The 18,326-nt window shown below is 36.7% G+C and overlaps 1 protein-coding gene across 3 annotated transcripts in view; it reads left to right on the forward strand.

Annotated features, from left to right (window-relative positions):
* Positions 1-18,326, forward strand: part of LOC101531522 (ganglioside GM2 activator-like) — a 73,812-nt gene that overhangs the window by 34,021 nt on the left and 21,465 nt on the right. For 2 of the 3 annotated variants that reach the window (XM_058661305.1, XM_058661306.1), the window contains exons 2-3: positions 6,834-6,888; positions 9,285-9,372. The gene's annotated coding sequence lies outside the window, so the exon portion shown is untranslated. Of the gene's footprint in view, positions 1-6,833; positions 6,889-9,284; positions 9,373-16,741; positions 16,797-18,326 lie in introns of those variants that run through there. The other variant, XR_009245134.1, reaches the window with a different exon arrangement.

Below are 18,326 nucleotides of genomic sequence, written 5' to 3' on the forward strand. Positions count from 1 at the left end.
TCAGGTAGTATTTAACCAAGGTAGCTATTTCTCTTTCCTGTGCACTGATTATGATGTGGATAAGTTCATGTGTTTTATCTTGTGCTATCCATGTCATATCCTTTTATTCAATGTTTAGGTATTATTTCTCTTACATCTTCTCTTCCCCACCCTCACTTCTTATTACTCTCCAAAGTTTTTTACTTCAGTGAATGCATCAAAATTCCCTTTGGATGTTTTAAAATAGTATATTAAAGGACAGGGAAAAATTAAGTTTAACCAATAGTGACAAATTAAAGACATTGGATTGTCAGCTATTATTTTTAAATGGAACAAATCAGCTACCTTTTCAAATGTCAGCCAGGTCAAATAATTCATTTCCTTTCTGTTTAAAATTGACTCAATTGAATAGAGTGTTCTGGTTTTTAATCAGAGGGTTTTAGGACAAGGTCCAGGTTCATTGATTCCTGTTGTATTCATCCATTTTCTCATTACTTTCTTAAAGAATAAGCTATATCACTTTAACTTTGAAAATGGAGTTTAATTTTTTATTAATGTGAATAATTTCCATTTTAATATAAAGAACATTCATCATGCAACTACATATTTTACTAATGTATTAGTTAGTTTGTGTTGAAGTCCCCAGGTGATGCTGACACTCCAAACACTAATTTATCATGTTTGATCTAATGACATCTGATTACCTCCAGAAGTCTGTGAACTGTATACAAACAAACAAGTGCCTCATCCTTGGGCACGGCTAGTTACATAAAGATAAATTAGACATTTCATAACTTTTAGGTGGTGACACAGGTGGCTCAGATTGAGTTTCATTATGATTCACAATGAATTTCATTATGAAGGAAAAATGCTGCGGCCAACAAAAGGGGAATGGATTAATAATAATACTGTTCATTTGTATTGGATGCTGGGATGTGTGAATTATTTATGCTTCTAAGCAAAGTCTGGAAAGTATTTCAATGAAGCTTAATCTGTCAATGTTGCTTATACTTTACCATATTTTTCCTAACTATGTCTTTCTGGGTGGAAACACACATAAATACTTTCTTTGTGCTGTGCATTTATTTGCAATATTGATGGCATTGTAAAATGTGGGGATATTAGCACCTCTTTAACCAATGTCAGACTTAGAATTAAGATTGGAAACACCAGTGTCTTAGTTTTAAAAATATGGAGGGTAGCTTTGATTATTATTCAGCTTTTGTGGCTGATGAGCCAGCTGTAAGTCATACTGCAGAAAATTTATTGCCTAGAAATCATGCTACTGAATATTTTATCTTTGTGGCAATGTGCTATAAAGGGGCTGCACCTTTAATCAAATACATGATGATGTTGTAGTCTCTTGGTTGCTTTGTCATATTAAAATGTTGAGGTTAAGCTAAAGACAGAGCTCCTGGGGAGAGCAGTCTTTGTGTATGTGGATGTGGATATTCTTCAAAGAGATTGTTTTACCCTGCCTTTTATATTTAAATCTTTGAGCATGTTATAAAGATTGTAACATCCAGGTCAGAAGCAGAGAAGCATGGGTGATGTTACAGGTGGGAAGGGAGTCAAAAGAAATCAAATCATGGCACTAAAGTATTTTCACTTTCTCTCCTTGAGATGTGTTCAAAATCTCACAGCAAATACCTGGAAATTTTCTATTAAAAAACAACACAAAACTTTTTAGTAGCAGAGACCAATACCTAATTAGCACTTCTCTGCTCTGCCACTATCCTAAATCCAGATGCAAGTGAGTCTTTGTAGTGTTGTGTTTAGGCATTGGAAAAGGAAATGGATGTGCACTTTTTGAATCTGACTTCTAGTTTTGGTCTCTGTATTTATTGTTGGACACACTTTCTTTTGATGTGCTTATTCTTTCCTTACGGCTGAAAAAGCATAAAGAGATATTGAAGTTAGGTTCATGCAATAACAAATCTGAAAAGACCTTGAGAAAAAACCTACAGAGGTTGGAAATATGAATGAAATATCAGCAAGTTGGCATCGTGCCTGTCTTGACCTTGTGTTGCTACTTTTAATGTCAATCGCCATGTTCTTTTCTATTTTAGCATACTGCCCTTTAAAAAAATCTTTCTCCTGGTATCCTCATAAACCTGGAGGAACCTAATTGCTTACCTCAAAAATTGTAAAATTACTTTTCTGAGACTTATTGTTGGAGCACTAAAAGAGGAAGACACAGAAACCAAGGCTATTTAATCAAATACTTTTGATGATAGAAATATTTGGATGGTAGAAGTGCTTATTTCTGCACTACTTGATATAGTAGCTGCTAGTCACATGTGGCAGCTATGAACTTGAAAGTATGTTTAATGTGCCCAATGAACTCAGTTAAACAGTTGTGGCTGACTAAGGTTACCATATTGAAATGGAGGGCTGTTGATCCTTGACTTTTGAGCAACTGTGTAATATTCTCTTGAGAAGTATTTTAAGTGGAATGTTATATCTCTTCTTTTATTAAAACCCATCTAGGGCCAGCATTGTAGTGCAACTGGTTAAGCCATGGCTTATTACGGCTTACTGCTACTACTACAAATTTTCCTCTCTTCCTCCTCATATTGCAGTGCCAGTGTGAGTCCCTTCTCTTCTGCTTCCTTCTGAGCTTTTGGCTATTATGCCTAGGAAGGCAACAGAAGATAACCCAAGTCCTTGAGTGGCTGACACCCACGTGGGAATCCTGGATGGTGTTCCTGGATTCTGCCATGGCCTGGCTCCAATCTGACTCTGGTGAGCCACTGGAGAGTGACTCAGCAGATGGAGTTCTTCTCGCTTTCTCTATGTCTGCCCCATCTCTCTCTGTTAATCTGTCTTTGGAATAGAGAGGAAAATATGTAAATCTTTTAAAAAGTTAATGTAAGTACTGCTTCATGTGTGTGTCTTGATTATGTTGCTGCAAGTAGGCAATACAAAGGACACTTGTTAATGCCACTTTTCATATTTCAATGATCATATATACTATAATTAAGAAAAAGCACACAGCATGTCTTTTGTATGAAAAATATGTTTTACCATTAAGAATTGAGTAATTTATTATAAAGGAAATCAGGTGGTCTATTATTTCCAAACTAAGAGAAATTACAGAAACGTGTCACTTACCTATCAGTCAATGTTCTTGTTTCGTAAGAAGCAAAACTAAGATGAGACAACCATCAGAGACCTTAGAGTGACCTCTAAGAAGTGCTAGAGGGCACAGGTATCACTGACGACTTTAATTTATTCTCTCATTCAACATGTTCATCCTGCATCGGCACGTTTGATTCACTCTTCCTGTCACAGAATGTGGAGTGTTTGACTTCATTGTCCTTTAGACTCTTCTTTCTACCTGGAGTAATCCCAGCTAAGCCTTACAGTCAAACCAAGGCTATTTGTACCTGACTGTTAGGCTTCTATTTCTTCAGCCCTGTGTCTGAGCATTCTATTCTCTTAACTAGTCACCACACGCAATTCCAATCTCTATCTCCCCTCAAAAACATTATTTCTTTGATGAACAGGAGTCACACTCCTCCTTTAGAGAAAGATTGTTGGAGACACAATTTTCCATAATTTGCTCTCTTCACTCTCACTTCACTGTCTTTATCAGCTACACATTTTAAACCTGATTGGCGTTTTTTTTTCCATCTTGGTCCCTAAAATTACATGCTTATTTTCCTGTGGCTATCAAAGACATATTTCTGCAATTAGTTACCTGCTTTTGAGTGGGCCAGATTATGTAGGCTCTTTTTCCTTTCTTAGTATAGTACTATTCATAAGTTTATGAGTTAGCTAACATTCTCCTGTCTCCTTCCACTTGAGTGTCTTGTCCTCAGTTGCTCCAGATTTTGTGAGCATATCGTCTGCATCTGAAAGACAATCAGTGAAAAGTTGAGCCAACTGCTTAGTTGCTGTGTCCCAAGGACTACCATCTGTTCAACTCAGGATCCGGAGATTCTCTGTTCTCTTACTTTACCCAGATTCCATCTGATCTGTCATTTGCGACATTTCATGCTTAAGAGTGTATCTATGTGTTAGGATTGTTTGCATTTCAAGTTGCAACATCTCAAACAGACTTGGCTCCAGCAAAGGATTATATATATGTATAATTTCATATGTCTTTGTATATATAGGAAATATCCAAAAAGAGAACAGCAGTTCTTTAGGAAGCATCACAAACCAGTTGGGCCCCATAAACTCAGCTCCTCGGTTTAACTAACCTTGAAACTGTCTCTCATCCTTATGTTCCTCTGCTTGTGGATGTCATGCTTCATTCCAGGTTGATGTGCATTTCCTTGAGGGAAAGTTGGCCAGTCACCCAAATGGACTTCCTGGATGACAGGTCCAAAATATCTTTGGAGAGCCCCTCATTGTTCCAACTTGGATGAGTTCCCTGATTGATTTGTTGCTTGACATGTACCACACTAAGATTTTGACTTCAATCTTTTCACCAGTGAAAATAAAGGGATAACAGGTAATTTGGGATTGGTTTACAGAAATGAAAGATAAGCCTGATTTTAGCTCTTACAGCTTCTTCTGCCCTTTCATGTACCATATTTCATTTCTGTTCTACCATTTTTCACTTTGAATTCTTGAGCATGGTTCATGCCTTCTGTTTTATATAAGTACTCTATCTCATTTTTCAAATCTTAACTAAATTACGGTTATTTTGGAGATGATAAAGCAGCTGGGGTGAAGCTGAGAAATGTACAAATAGAAAAGCAGAAATATCTTTCAAATAGATTATTGTAGGAAATGGAATGGATTACATAAATTTAAGATCTGATCCCAATAGATACTATTTTCCAGGTTATTTAGTCAAGAGGAAGAATAGCAGAATTTGAAGAAATTATGGGTATGAAAACTATGATCATGTAGCGACACAAAATGAGGCATTAAGAAAAGAGTTCTTACTTTGTTTAGGTGACAAGACACTTGAAACTGATGGTGCTCACAGGGTAATGGGGATACTAATGAAATACTCATGCTCCAAATTAAAAAAAAATGCACATAAACCTTTGTGCTTGGTCAACATCTCAGGCTTGATATTAGCACAGATAAACTCTAGATTTGTCCCAGCTTTAGAAAATAATTATAGGAAGAAAAGTTTAAATTCAGAGCTTACTCTGTTACAAGGCTTAACACTGTTCTTTGAACGGAAAGAAAAAGTGGAGTGTTTGATTTACTAGTGGAGCATCTTGGTGGAGGTCAGTGAGAACCAGTTTTTTTTAGGGGGCCCAACATTGTTTATGCTTTCCAGGGGCAGTGGGGTAAATTTATCATAATATATGTTCTCTGTTCCCTGCCTTCTATCTATAGTTCCAATGAGTTAAATGGCCTCACACCACATGTTAAGAAGAGACAATTGTCTCTCAACTGTATCCACTCAAATAAGTTGAGGACTTAAAAAAATAAATTTTTTAAATGTTTTGTAATTTTTATAGCAGAGGACAAGATATTGCCCTGTGTGAGAGGGAGGAATTCATTTTTTTTCCTGAGGACAAAAAAGAAACTTAAAGTAACTTAAAGAGAGAAAATGTAGAACTAAGAGACAATGAGAATAGTAAACTACCAAAAATGCTTGTTAAGCCCAGCAAGTCATGATTACTTAATATGAATCAATTTCTTGCAGACAGTAATATCTGTCTTGGTTTCGCACAGGACAATCAGGAAGGCGTAGAGATACATAAGGAAGAAAGCAGCCCTGCTTTCATTGCTTAGTCTGCAGATGTCTGCAGGGCAGTGAGTGGGTGGGGGGGGAATATGGAGTCACTAGCTTAAGGGTGTTATCTCATGAGGGACAGACTATATGCCACTGTCCTCAGTCTAAAATTTGGTGCTGTAGATAGTTTTAAAACAAAAATTTTACTTATACTCTTCTTAAAAGTAATCGCCAATGGCATAGTAGTCCAAAATGTTTCCTTGTAGGTCAAGGGCTATCAAAGTAGGGAAGTCTAGTTATAACAGCTAAAACTGGCTGTATACATTATTTCCTTTGTTGAATAGCACAGGTGTGCAAAGTCAAAGACATGATGATGGTTAACATGTGTATAGTTGTTAAAGACTTAAAATTCCAGGGTTTAACTAACTCATTTATTTAGACTATATCGTAGGAATAGTGTTCTATCATGGTAAGTTTATGAGGTTTTAAAATTTAATACACTTTGTTTTCTAAAATCAAATGAATTGTTCTCAGTGTGGAAGTACTGTATTTTGTTATATTGGCCTTTATTACACCCACCGTATTTGAAATAAGTGCTGTGGCCTGCTTTATTATTTTTGGTGATAACATTTAGTTAAATTTCTGATAATGTGCCAGGACAACGATTTGGATAAATAAGTTGCACATTTACACTGCAACATTATTTTGGTTTAGTGTGAAAGGTAATCTTGAATTAAGTTAAGAGAGCATATGCTTCTGTAATAAGTCAGTCTCCAAAATTTAATTGTTTTCAATGAGTGTGCCAGCTTCCTTAGAAGATACATTGTTCTACTGGTTAGAAATATTAAGCAATTCCCATAGCATTTAAATTCGATTTTGTTTGACTAGTTCATTACAGTTTCTCATTTAAGTACAGACAAGAGTCTTCAGAAGAGTGATATTAGGCCCCAAATTTTTATCCCAAGTTTAGATTCAGTAATTAGTGTGTGTTTTCCCACAAGAAACAGGTAATTACAATGGTAAAGTGTCCATGGATAAGCCTTACCCTAAAGAGATAAGTCTTATTTGTTAATTTTAAGAACATTAGCATGGCTCTCAAAACCAAGATTTGTAACTTCAGCTCATATACTTTTATGCTTTCAAAATCTGTCATTCACTACTTGTATAAATTTGTCATACGTGTCTCATATGTTCTTTTCTACAGAAATGGCACTTGAGCTAAATGCTACTTGTGTTCACCTTGGAAGAAAATCAAATGGGTATGTAATCTTTGCAATCTGGCATGAGTGCTCAATACAGCAATACAGTAATAAATTGCCTTTCTTCCTTTTTAGTGAAAAGAGAGTAGCAAATGTATTTTAGGTATCCAACATTGTGAACTCCACTTGAGGACATTGTGTCTTACTGTCTGCAGTCATGTAGTCACAAGGAATTTGATTTGTTCCATATGTCTCTTCTAATTTTTCATTAACTTAGAGATCCATATGCAAATGACAGCTAATATGGGCCTAGTGTAAAAGTTATCATCATCCCTTGGGAGATATTACCTTCCCCATAGAAAGATGTAATGATTGTGTGTGTGTGTGTGTGTGTGTGTGTGTGGCAAGAGCAACAGTTCCTGCATTTAGTTTTCTAGTCACATTAGACAGATGAAACAAATTTTTATGGGAGATTGAAAAGGAATTGATCAAATACATTTGTTATCTTCTTCAGAACAAATCAAATGTTTCACACATTTGTTTTAGGGAGTTTTCTTGCACAGTAAGGTCACATGATTTTCCAAATTTATAGTGAGCCCAAGCCTGGATGTTGTTAATTTCATACCGTGAGCACTTTCCAAGAACTAATTCTTTGAAGATTAGCAATTGGCCTGCACCGGTGACCCCTCTTATTTTTTCACATATCGTTGTGCCTTTTTCTTTGAAATATTTGCATAATTTATCCATGTCTATAATTATGTATTTATGAACAAATATGTATCCTATCCAACTGTTATCATAGATCCTCAGCACTATTTCTCTTTTGCATAGAGTAATGACATTGCATTTTTACATCCAGATACTTAGATTTGGTAAAGTGATGTGCATTGTATCTATTATTGTAGAAATGTTCTGTTTTGATGATAAGCTAGATACAAAACAGAAAGCCAAGATACCATAAGGCATGAACTGATTCATTGTTGAAATATTTCTATCCTTTTATTAAACCCCAAATCTACCAATGAATTTCTGCTGACAAATAGGCAGAATTTCTCACGGTCAAAGTAGGCTGGAATTTGCTCAAGGTTAGCAGTGTGAAATCTGAATTATTGATTTAGTTCTGGATTTACTCCAAACATCATGCACTAGAGGAACCTGGTTGCCTTCCTGTACGCTGAACTTTCTTCAGAAGGCATTTCCACCCTCCTCTCAAGCGTTTCCTTGTGATAGATCCTTGATGAGACAAATAAAGAACTGATGTAGGTGGATGGATAAGACAGATGCCATCAATAAATGCCTTCACAAAAATACTTGCCTGTCACAAGTTAATTTGACATAGTATTTTCTGTCACGAGGGTGGATTAATTTTGTCCATTTTCTCCTCTTGTCGTAATTCTTTTCATGTGAATAAGAATGTATTATAAAAAAGAACATACTAGACATTATAATTCTGTGATAACTCATTTTTGTGACAAAGAATGTAATGAGACCAGACAATAGTGCAAATTCATCATATTCTTACAGTGAACTTAATATTGACTTTTTGGCTTCCTCTCATGATTTTGAAGGCATGCCATTTACGGTTTTATACCAACCAAATGATTAAAAGAACCACCATCAAAAGACTTGCACTGATTACAAAAAGCTTTTTCAACAGAAAAATAATGAAAATATTTTGATTGTTTTTTTCAATCCAGTTTGGAGACATATTTAATGCATAAATATGATTTCTTTTGATGAAGAAAGGCTCTTTTATTTGATAAAACCATAAAAAATTATAAACTGGAATGTTGGAGTATATTCATTATTGAGAAAAGATTTATCAATAAATCATTAATATAACTTATAAAAACAAAGTTTCGTAATAAAGAACTTTTCTATGAAGGAGTGCTGTGGTACCATTGGTTAATCTGCTGCTAAGAATGCCTGTGTTCCATGTTAGAGTGTTTATTTGAGCCCCAAATGTTCCCCTTCCAATCCAGCTTGCTGGTAGTACAACCTGAGAAATATGTAGAAAATGACTTGAGTGCTTGTACCCTTGCTACCTAAGTGTGAGATCTGTATGGAGTTCCAGACTCCTGGTTTTGTGCTGGGTCAGCCCCAGGTTTTGCAAGCATTTGGGTATTTAGTCAATGAACGATCTCTCCCTTTATTGTCTTTATTTTTGATTGAATTTGATTGAATGAAAAGACACAGTTTAAGAGCTCTTATGAAATATTACTTACATTTAGTCCCCGTAGCTAGAGAAAACGATCACTTTAAATATGGTCTGTAGATGCAGACATTAAACTGATTCGGGAAATAGCTCCTTAGTGAACAGAGTGGTTTGTTGTTGTTTTTTAATTGGTCTTCATTTGAGGATCTTCACCCCAATCTCCTGGGTGAATTTTTCACTTCTTTTCCTCTTGAAAAGAGAGAAATAAGCATCTAAGTAACCACTCTTTTTTACGCTTCAGGCAAGCATATACTCAGAAACACTGGACATAGAATCTGTAGGAATTACTGAAATTGGAAGGACAGCACTGCAGTATCGACGGTATCAAGGTAACACATTCCTGCATTCATTGTGTCCAGAAAAAAAAATCACACATAATCATTCTTTCATCTTAGGTATACATAACTCCTCAGAATCCTTCTCAACTCAAGCTCAAAAAATTAGTTGCTAGCAATGAGTTTTGTCTTAAGATGAAGTCTATTTCTGATTCTTGCCATAAGATTCACTAGCCATGTGCATAGTATAGAGGTAATGGCAAATAAATGCCTGTTGAATGATCAGTTGCCTTACAATGATAAAGCAAGTAAACCTACACCTACCTCGCTGAGATCTCACTTTTCTTGTGGCATAAACTAAGAGTGCTTTCTATTAATAAAATATGTCATTGAACTCCCCTAACAACAAAGGTAAGAATTTGTGTTTATACACACTTAAACTATGCACAGTTTATGAGCATTTACTTAAATACAAATTAATTCTGAATGAAGTGAGTGAAGAATTAGTTATGACCACTGATTTCACCTCTATGTGATCTTGAGTTTCAATTTCCTTAAAGTTTAAGTACTGAATTTTAACATTCTAGGTGCCTTTGTTTCTACATGAATGTATAAAACCAATCATAGGCCCGTAAATTTCCATTGAACTGATTTCATGGGTTTACTTTTATCTCATAGAAAAAAAAAGACATTAAAAAATGGAACATTTGAAAGGGAGGGGAGAGAAAACATTTCATTTTTCAAATGGTCACAGCTGTCAGGGTTGGGCATGTTGTCATCAGGGGCCTAGAACTTTGCTCCTGTGTCCTGCATGGGTGATGGGGCCTCAGATACTTGGATCATCTGCTTTGTTTTCCCAGACACATTAGCGGGAAAATGGATTGGAATCAGAGCAGCTGGAACTGGGGCTAGGATTCTGATATGGGTGCTGGCATCACAAGCTGTGGCTTAACTCACTGTGCCACAAATCAGAACTGCAAATAGAGGTTTTAATATTTTTCAAGTCTTTAGTTGAAGGAGTTAAAATTCAGTGTTTATTTTCTGTTTTTTCTAATTATAATTACCTGATGAATATGTAAGCAATACTATTCTTTTTAGAACCTGGGAACTGTATTTTTTGTGTTAAAAATCGAAGCACTTCTAATCCCTTTCAAAGACAAGAATTCTCTGTCAGAGGGAGAATCTTTCCAAATAAATATGCACTTGTGTCTCTTGGTTATCTTCTGCTTTTGAGAGCAAAAAGCTTCATCCGTTGTGGATCCTTGCAAATGGTGTTCACACAGGCAGCTAGTCACCCAATGGGGGTGCAGCTAATTGGTCAGAAAGACTTGGAATGAATTTAGCTGCTGGTTGACAGGTGGGGTATATTGTAAAACACCATAACCAGATTGCACTGTAATTTGTCTTTAATTATGGTGTTTGCTTGGAAAGGCTATAAGGTCTTCTCATTGCTCATGTTGGTATGCTGATTGACTGTTGGGAGATTTACAAACTGGGTTTTACACAGTGTCCTTTTGATGGTCTGTGGTGATCTGAATAGTGTATTATTTATTTGGTTGGTTCAAAATTTGTATTTTAATAGCGCAAATTGTGATTAAAAGAGCAAAATTACCTTTTATTTAATCTCCACACTTCACATAGTAAAGACTATAAGAATGTGCTGTCCTTGAAGCATGTCTTTGATTTCATTTTGTTTTCTGGCTTGGAAATAAAATATTTTTACATAAAATCTTGATAGGTGTCAGCAAGTAAATACTGATTTATGTGCATACCACTGTAGCCAAGGGAGTTGTGAGGTGAGTTGGGTATGAGCGGAGCAACCAAGCTGCAAGAGAAGCCAAGCAAATGTCTTGCCAGGGGCCTGCCCAGCGGGAAGCATGCTCAGGGACAGAGTCTGGGAGCCCAAGGTGTGTCACAGGGGGTTCAGGAGAGCACAGGTGCTGAGAAAAATCATTCTGCAACCTGGGAGCAGTCATGGATCAAACTGAGACAGGTAGGAATAGGCACAGAGATGACCCACAAAAATTACAAAGAGATAGAACTGGGCCGTTTAAAGGATTCATTGAAGCCAGGTGAATAGAAGACATACATACAAGTAGAGAAGTTTACAGGAAAATTTCCAGATGTAGAACTTGAGAATTGAAATTGTGCTGCTTATAATTGAGTCTATAGGGCCTCAAATCTGTTGGAGTGGTGATGAGGGACTTACAGCAATAATAGAAAATAATCTTAGAAAGGGCCTGGTTATGGTTGCTGCATTTGTACTGATATAAAATCATAATACAAATCTTCAAATATAAAAACCTGTTGGTAATTCCTAGTATGGGGATTGCATTTTTCTTTTTCAAATTCAGGTACATTCTAGCTCATTCCTTTAGGATCTGCAATAGATCCTGCATTATCATTGTTGCCTAAAATTTATTGAAAAATAGAATGATTTTTCTTGCTGTAGGTTTTTTTTGTCCCAAATTGTTAAGATGTAACTTATATCTCTTTTCCCATAAGAATTCAATACAGGTAATAAGAGAATGAGTTTAAAGCCTTTACGTATAGTATAGATACCAATTCATTTTGACTTGATAACTAAATATTTTTGCTTTACCTTGTTTGAAGGGTGTGCATGGCAATGTTTTCTACATGACTGAATTTTCACATTTATTTTCATTGTCAACAATGTTAGAAGTGTTGTTATATTACTCTGCCAGTAATATAATATTATATGACCAAGAACCCAGGAATTCGGACATTAATAAAAATGTCTATATCCGTGTGTTTAACATTATTTTTCTCCTCTGAAGAAATCAATGTTAAAAGTGTGACTCAATCATTTCTTCACAAACTGCACATGCACGTGCTTCCCTGGTAGGGATAAAGCTTTAGAAAGAGGCTAACATTGCTTGAGATTAGAACTGCAGGCCAGATTTTGCGAGGTATTCTTGACAGCTACACCATTCAAAAAATAATGGCTTGGTTTAAATTACCTCACTTGTAAAATGGGAATCACAACAAAACTCAACTCATGATGTTGATGTGAAGCCCACATACATTAATATATATGTGGTATGTTTACAGCAGTGCTAGATTTAAAGTAGGCATTATATGTTTTTTATTCTCTGTTCAATTTGATTCCAATAATTCTTCATTATGATTCATAAACTGAAGAGAAAAAAGAAGGGTGGTGAAAAAGGAGAGTGGTGTTGCTCCTAAAGCTCCACAGATATAAACAGGCTGGAGGGGAAAGTTGTTTCATGAGCAACCTTATCTGCATTCCAGGTGTTCAACAACATGGTGAATATGTCACACCTTTTAACAAATGAAGATGAATAGTTACAGGCCACACTAGGAAAAGACTACTTACCACAGATTAACGCTCCCTGGTTTTTTTCCAATTGTGAGGATAGTAATTCAACTGTGTTCTACTGATAACTGTAATTACAAAGCACTGTTGACTTGGAATTCAAGATTTATGTAATTAACACAAAATGATAATGACGTAGCCAAGCATATCACAATCTACTGGCAAATGCAAACATAATGTATTCTACTAAAATAAAAAAGAAATCTAATTTTAAAAACGTCTGATGAGGACCAATAATGGCAAAGAGAAACTTGGAAACTCGGATAGCAAAAGTGGTTAAGTTGATCATCTAAGACTATTGATGATTATAATAAAGATATTACCAATTGATCTATGAGGAGGAATATTAATACAAAGCTTAATCCTTACACCATAATCATCAAACCCACATGTATAAAATGTCTCCCCCAAATTGCTTTCTATTGTTCTAAATTACTTTTAATCTTTCCACAGTGGGAGGTTGATATGCTATTGTGAATGCCTGAATCATACTGCTTTATTTCCTAATTTCATCTGACAAATGCATTTCATAGACTAATATCTTGATTCCACATAGTAAAGAGATAAAAGAGATAATAAAGTGTCCACAGGAGGTTTCAGTATTTCATTTGGGGAGTCATATTGAATATTAAAATGCAATGAAATGAAAAGATGTGTAGAACAGATGAAATGATGGTGTCCTGCTAAAAATCTAAGAGGCAAAAAGACTGTGTCAGCTTAGAGTGTTACATTTTATTTATAGCTTCAAGTGAGAGCTTGGCTTCAATCATAGAATCTCTAGTTAGTTTTGCAGAGATGAAAGGTTTGCAAGCCTTCTAGAGGAAGGGGGCTAGTCTGTCACGATTGTTCCACCGAAAGAAAGCTAGCAAGGAAACAGAGAAGATATCAGCAGCTATACTGTCAGCAAACAGTTGGTGTAAACTGGAAAATTTAAGCTGGGCATGCGTTATTTTAATTTCGTAGACCAAAGAGGTAAAAATGGCAACATGATATAGCTATTTTCTAATAGGAATTCCAGCAGAACACATGCTGTGTGAAGAAAAGCACATTTTAGAGCAAAGCCAAAAGAAATTATATTCAAACAAACTTGAGAAATATGCACCTTGTTCATAATATACTTGTAATGAGGATTGTGTAATTAAAATATTTTGGTGGGTGCATCCATAAATATTTCTTGTGTTTATATAACCACACTAAATTTTATATTATGTAATACATGCTTGGAATTTAGTAAATGTAGTATATATTATTCTCTGTTCCCCATTTTCAATATTTAGATTAAATCCATAAAAATAAAAATGGTTAAACATGTTAAATATGTCAGCAGAAGCAGGTTCATTTTCATATGGATGGATCCTGTTAAATGGACCCTGAGAGTCAGATCCTGTTAGCTCTACCTTTACAACAGAACCAGATCCTGATTGCTGCTTGTCCCTTTCCTGGAGGCATCCACAGTCTTAACTGGTCCCTCTTATTCCCAGCATCACAGGTGCAGAGGAGTTATGGGAATGAAAGTCGCAAAACACTTCCACTCTGCTCAAACTGTGCTGACTGCCATCTCACTGAGTTCAAGTCCCTGTATTTTAGCACCCATGAAAAATGTGTCCCACAGAGAGACCCAGAGGCTGGCTCCATAGAGCCTAGCTTTGCAGTGCAAAGCCCTCGCATCCGTACGTTGTGTGTGTGTGTGTGTCTGACTATAAAATTCACTTCAGAAATTCTGGATGTCAATCAGAATGCTTTCCAAGTTCCAAAAACTTGGACTTGATTTCTGGCATTGTATTCACTAGGACTTAGTGATATTATTAGTATATGAACATGTGGAAATTTTGTTGATCTTGTCATAATTGCATTTTACCTGTTATCATGTGCACTGCGGATTACTTATTTTTTTAAATAAGGCTTTTTGCTGCTTCCAGGTCAAGAGTTCCAAACTATCTTTTAAGGATGATGAAGCAAATATTAGAATTATCTTTTTGAAAAGAGAGAGAAATGTTTCACTATAGGAATTTGAACGTGGTTTCTTAAATTGTGAGATGTGCTTTTAGCTTAGAGTAACCGCAATAACTGAAAATGGAGGAAATACTTTGTCTATTAAGATACTCAGATAGGGAGATGTTGCATTCATAACTGAAGAAAATGCAACATCGGCATGATTTTGAATCTGATGGAGTTGATGTTGTAATTAGTTTCACTGCTGAAGTACATACATATATTTTTTAAAACATTTGTTTTTTTATGAAATAGAAAGAAGTGGGGAGACAAAGATCTCTCTCATCATTCTTTGGTTCACTCACTAAATGCCTGTAATAGCCTGAGCTGGCTAAAGCCAAAAGCAGGGGTCAAGAGCTCAGTGCAGGTCTCCCAAGGAGATGGCAGAGGCACAGTAACTGAACCAATAACTGTTGTCTTCCAAAGTGTGCATCAGCAAGATGCTGGAACTGGAAGCAGAGCCAGGACATGAACCCAGGCACTCTGATACAAGACATAGGCATTGCAACAAGTTTCTTAATTTTTGTTCCAAACTTTTGACCCTAACATATGTACTCTTGTATTTGGTTATACAAAGTCTGCCTTAGAACTTGCTTGAAGCTCTGAAATGCATTTGATTTTTATTTGCAAACAATTTCTAGACCTCTGGTTGAGAAACTCTGGTGAAAGCTAAAAGCAAGCTAGGGTCTAGTCCTTATAATGCACTGGATTGGTACATGACCTTGGACATGCTCTGTTTTTTTTTTTCCTCCATGCATGGTATTTATAGTTCACAATTTTGATATAAATTTTGTAGAAATTAAGCATAATTTTCAAGAATTATTCTGTGTACTTTTTATAACATTTTACAATGCAGATATTCTTTCTCTCTCTCTCTCATTTTTTTTTTTTTTGTTTTGGAAAATTGCAGCTCCAGTTGGATTAACACAAGAGCCACTGCATTACTGACAGTAAGGCATGTCTGTGACAAAACAAAAATGAAAAGCAATGCCGCTTTTGACCTAATCCATGCATGTTACTATACTTCAAATACAAAGAGAAAAATAGATTCAGGCTGCATTTCAATTCTCTTATACTGTAATTGTGTGATTTATGAAGCCACTTTAGATAGTTACAGAGCTACTTCCAGTTCACATTTCTACTTCAGCCAGGTTCCATTCTAGGAAGTTATTATTCTGGCTAAATTGATAGCTGAAGTACTTTAATGATGGAGCTGATCTTTTTTTGATCTAGACTGTTCTGCTTTATCAATACTAATGACTTATTTTATACTCAATTTCATGGATTAGCACATGAATTTTGTAGACAAAGTGGACATGGGAGGGAAGGAACCAACAGAAGTGACTTGATTCTCACAGTATGAACTGACCAGGGACACTGTAGCAGAACTCCTCCTAGAACTCATATTGCTATTCATTTATGATTAGCAAATGCAACAATAATTTATACCTCCAAATTTGCATTCAGACAAAACATAAAGTAAGTCAAGAGAGAGAGAGAGAAGATGATAGATCACACAGCACTTGCATCAACTGCACATCTAATTGTAGAGAATGTCATGTCCATTTGTTCACAAACAGTGGGCACAGGGTCAATTAATCTCCCCTTGGGCAAGGATCTGTTGTCAGAAGTGACCGTCCTGTCTCTTCAGGTTCACTGTTGCCTAATGAACAGGACATGGACAAAACTGATCTACACACAGGCCACTTACTGCCCCACTTTTACTGAGCAGACAGGTTGCAGATCCTTCTTGAAATGTATAATTTCAGGACATAGCAGCAGGCCTGACTCATAGAGGGGGGAAATTTCTTTTCATGAACAGCAGAGGGATTGTGTATTAAACATTCCCTTCTAATGACTGCATGCCATCTATAAGACATCTCTGTGATATGCAATGGAAATAGATCTGTAGTAGAATTTGGAATGTTTCCTTTTGGTAGAGGAACGCATAAGAAAGAGTGGATATTTTATGTGCCTCCATTGTTCCTTTCCATAAACTTCTACCTGGTTTCTTTCAATAATCTCAGATGAAAGATTCTGCTGGATTCATATACTCTATTTCTGTCTTCTTAGAGGTTCCCTTGAGGAAAGCTGCCATCATTCTTATTTGAGATTCCAACCTTTCACATCCAGTGCATTGTCCCTTTCACCTACTTGTTTGGACACTAAGAAATGTTTCTCATGTCCTTGTTAGACAAAAGTAGAAAGGACTATATTTCTGAGAGAAAAATTGAAGAATTGTCTGGTAGTAGTGATGTTTTATTTTTAGGAATAGAAAAACCCTTAATTTGAAGGGATAGGTAGTAAGCAACAATGCATAAAATTGGCCTCATATTAAGCCTGCTCAATCAATGCTTACTGAGTGACATTGGCTAGAGACGGTTCCATGGTAACCCATGAAATAAGGGTTTAGTTTGTCAGGCAACAGAGAAAAATCAGGAACTGCAGGAACTCTGTTCAAGCAAAGGTACTGTGCTGTCAGTGGCAGATGTTTAAAAAGCTTTGCCTCTAAGAAAATATATTGCTTGGTTATTCTCCTAAAACATTTTCATTTTTAATCTCAGTCTTAACATCTTCCATCCCTACTTTGCTCCTGTTCTTTCTTTATTTTCTAATTTGGACAATCTTTACATAGTTAATTAGGGTAAAAAGGTTCAAGGGCTATAGGAAAGTGGGTAAGACTATTATTTCCATACTGTTTCCTTCATGTATCTGAGGTAAAGGAGGATACTGAGGGAAAAGCCCCACCCAGTCTCCCACCCACCCTAGGTCCCTGATGTGGGGCATGCTCTGAGATACTTGCTCAAGTGGTTTTGATAGTTCACCAGTTATGAATCGCTGCCAATCTCGCCACTCCAAGCACAATGAGGTCTTTGAAGAATCCACTGATTGACATAGTCCATCACAGACTCTCCATTTGCCCAGTATTTTGCTGCCAACATATAGCTGAGGTGGTTGATTGACCTGTTCTGTCTTCTGTCTTTTCCTGGTTAGGGTTCTGAGTCCGGCATTTCGATTCGGGAGATTCCCTAAAGAAACTTTTTCTGAGTTATTCCCAGACCAGATTCTTTTTTTTTTTTTCTCAGACCAGATTCTTGTATGTTCTAGCAGGCACAGGGCCCGGCACAGTCCATAGCCCCAATCAGCTGGTGGTTGCAATTGCTGCATTGGTTCTGTTTTCAGCCCCGACTTCCACTGGAACCAATGGGTGTTGCAGTCCAGCCTGATTCTGCCCAGCACATACTCGGCCTTCACATAAACCAGTGGGAGCTGCAGCCTAGTAAGAGTGACCCACAAAAACCCCCACTGGGCCCGCCCCCTACCCTGGCTTGCCAGTCTGTGTAGCAGACTAGTCCAGTCTGTCCCACATCCCATTTGACTCTCGTACATGTCAATGGGTATTGAAGCTTAGTTCCATCTAACCAGCTCAACTATCCAGCCCTCATGGATGTCATTGAGTGCTTCTCTGTCTAGCCACCCCAGCCCCCGTCCTAGTTTTTGTGCCCTCCCGTGGGGGTGGTAACCCAAGAGGGAGGAGCCCACTATTTCCCTCCCAGGTCTCTCTCACTCCTGGATTATGCACTCTTCAGGTGGTTCTGTGGTTTGACTTGACAGAATTAGCCCCCAGTGCCAGCTTCTGCCAGCTGATGCTGCGGCT

The sequence above is a fragment of the Ochotona princeps genome, chromosome 3 (genome assembly GCF_030435755.1).
Source record: "Ochotona princeps isolate mOchPri1 chromosome 3, mOchPri1.hap1, whole genome shotgun sequence".
NCBI lineage: Eukaryota > Metazoa > Chordata > Mammalia > Lagomorpha > Ochotonidae > Ochotona > Ochotona princeps.